General features: G+C 49.3%; 1 long non-coding RNA gene across 1 annotated transcript; it reads right to left on the minus strand.

The window, feature by feature from the left end:
• Positions 1–462: 462 nt before the first annotated feature.
• On the minus strand, positions 463–2,672 carry LOC122384543. The gene is made up of 3 exons (XR_006257058.1): positions 2,418–2,672; positions 2,003–2,130; positions 463–1,663 (listed from the first exon to the last, which is right to left on the minus strand). It is a non-coding gene; the product is annotated as an uncharacterized LOC122384543 (long non-coding RNA).
• Between the last annotated feature and the right edge of the window lie 417 nt (positions 2,673–3,089).

Genomic DNA, 3,089 nt, shown 5'->3' on the forward strand with positions numbered 1-3,089 from the left:
CCCAATATTTTTCCTTCTAAACATGTATACTTGAACTTAACTTATTGCAGAAACCTATGTTTCTTGGCATTGCCATTCTTGGCATTGCCATTCTTGGCATGGAGAGAACTTGGCATTGCTTCCACGCCAACAATGATTTTGAAACACATGATAAGCTATTACCTTCATAATTGACTTTCATAATACATGACTGACTAAAATCTGGAAAGTTTTCCACTGACCCTTATCGTCTGACTTCATACATGGCGCCGCCACAAATACCCGTGTGGTGTAATTGATCCCCCGTTATTTCCGTCAGTAGGTAACTGACAAGACAAGATGTCTACAGCCCCGACTTGTAGCAGCTCTTTGTCATTAGTCATCACTGTCAGTTTAAACGCACAACGTATTAATTAATAGTTCATAAATAAAAAATGTCGTGAAATAGTATGGAACAATGCACATGTTTTGACAATGGCAGTCAAAAAATGCATGACACTTCAACCACACATCCAACGCCACATTATTAAAAACCAGTAAACGAATGGACATCAACACTGTCGGTATATTTCAATATTCGTGCGCTTGCAATATTTACGCTACATCCATTGCCACTTGTAATGTCGTCAAGCTCGATGATCACGAAAGAGCACAGTTTCAGAGAGGCACATTTTCCAGAGGATACAGAATTCTTCTCCCATGATTTTGAAGGACTTGCCGAACGCCGTTAGTAAAATTTGTCGTGGTAAGGAATGTTGACGTGACAGAATGATTGAGTTTTTCAACGTGCTGCTGAGTGAAGACGTTCAGGCATCCCACACGAGCCACGATATCCCCACAATGAAAAAACATAATGTGGAAATAGGGTGTCACCATCGCCGACTGAAAGACAGATATATACATTTTCATGAGGCCCAAGCATTCGCGTCTAACTTCTTCATCGTCAGCGCTTTTACGTAGAACCTCCAGTGCCTTGTCATATTTAACGAGTACTAGCCGAAGTAGAGTACCCCGCTTCTGACCAATGATTTTCACAAGGACATCGGACGACACAAGATAATTGAGAATTTTGACGCGATCCTTCGAGTCACAGTTTTGGAACTCAATTTTTCCATCCCGTGCCACAATCTTTCCGCGGCACGTTATCTGCTGCTGAACGTGGCCTACGAACTCGGCCACCTTTTCCTCCGGCACCTCACGACAGATCATCATCAGAAGCTTGTCTGATGTCCGAAGGAAAAGGTGGAGAACGTCGATCACAATCCGATCGACCGGAATGGCAGGTAGAAGAGGGTTGTGGGCTACACCTGGATCACCAACTTTAAAGCCCTTCCTGACTTAAGCCCCCCCTGTCGAAAATAGTTGCACTTTTTGGATTCACAGTAAATACATGCATGATTGGATGTTGCGTCCTTCATCCCACACGATAGGAGAATGAATTTATAATCTGCACCAAAGAAGAATACAACCGAAAGATGAGAGCCGTCGACATCTAATCCGTCGCGTTGGATTTCTTCAATTTCATTGTTGAGTGGTCTAAGGAGTGTCTGTAGAGTTGACCAGCATTCTTTTGCTGTGCTGATCTCGAGGAGTCTCGGCTGTCGTTGTGCTGGTGTCGGCTCATCAGGGAGGCTCACGGAAAGATTCAGGAAACTCCGGTACTTCCCCACCGGTGCACCATCGCCTGAAACAGTTTTTTTTTTTTCATTTAGCGAAATGTGGTATCATTTTCATACTTGCTATTTAGTAAGTGTTCTTAGAACAAATTAGATGCTTTATTATTGGCCATCCAAGTAAAAGCAAAAAAACACACCCTTTACTTAGCACAAGCCTGACTCCTGAGATATGTATTAATCAATCAGGCAGCCAAATATCACTTTCGTAAGCGGAATTCCCCATTGGCCTCTGGTTGAAATGATGAAGCAGACCCGGAGCATGGCGGTCAATTGGTCAATTGCGTACGAGGTCACATATCAGCCACATGCCCTGCAAAATGCATAGTTTTGAAAATCCGTCAGCATACCTGATATCTTCACGCGGACCGAATTGTCAGGTCCGTTTCTGACGGAGGGTCTCATAGCCGTAAGCAGGTCACGGAGCTGCCTCCGAGCACCATGATCAGTGTCAGTGATGGCGATTTGTTCGTTGAGCCTGGAAATAAAATTTAAGTCAAAATTGGCAAATTCCAACCGTCCCACTGACAGTTAACACGTCATATTCACCTGGTTGTGAAGTGTCTGCTGACATGAAACAATTATAAAGCAAATCGCGCATACAGTATATCGGGTCGGCAATTCACTTCAGGATATCAATGCTTAAGCGTGATGGTGCATGCATTTTGACACTAACAAAGACTCGGCTTTTTAACCTATGCAAAAACATCCCCCCATCGTATAAAAAAGGAAATTGACAATAAAACAGTTTCGCTCCGAACTTACTGTTGCCGGAAGCGTCGAACGTTGTGCTGTCTCGGCAGGGTTGGTGTTGTGGCGGCTAATTTGGCATACTTCCGCATAGAAATACCAGAGCTGTCCAGAACTTCAGATATTGTGCTTGCATTTGGCGATGGTGACGAATCCGGACTTGAAGAAATTTTGATACCGTAGTAATCTGCTTCGTCTATGAGCTTCCGCTTGATACGTCGTTTGTGACGTTCGCTGTAGGGGCGGCGCGCCGATCTGCCGGCCGGAGCTGCGGCGGGGCGCGCCGATCCGCCGGCTGGAGCTGTGGCGGGGTGCGCCGATCCGCCGGCTGGAGCTGTGGCGGGGCGCGCCGATCCGCCGGCCGGAGCTGCGCCGACCGGAGCTGTGGCGGGGCGCGCCGATCCACCGGCTGGAGCTGTGGCGGGGCGCGCCGATCCGCCGGCTGGAGCTGTGGCGGGGCGCGCCGATCCGCCGGCCGGAGCTGCGCCGACCGGAGCTGTGGCGGGGCGCGCCGATCCACCGGCTGAAGCTGTGGCGGGGCGCGCCGATCCGCCGGCCGGAGCTGCGCCGACCGGAGCTGTGGCGGGGCGCGCCGATCCACCGGCTGCAGCTGTGGCGGGGCGCGCCGATCCGCCGGCTGGAGCTGTGGCGGGGCGCGCCGATCCACCGGCCGGAGCTGCGCCGACC

The sequence above is a fragment of the Amphibalanus amphitrite genome, unplaced genomic scaffold (assembly GCF_019059575.1).
Source record: "Amphibalanus amphitrite isolate SeventyFive unplaced genomic scaffold, NRLGWU_Aamphi_draft 000014F_arrow, whole genome shotgun sequence".
NCBI lineage: Eukaryota > Metazoa > Arthropoda > Thecostraca > Balanomorpha > Balanidae > Amphibalanus > Amphibalanus amphitrite.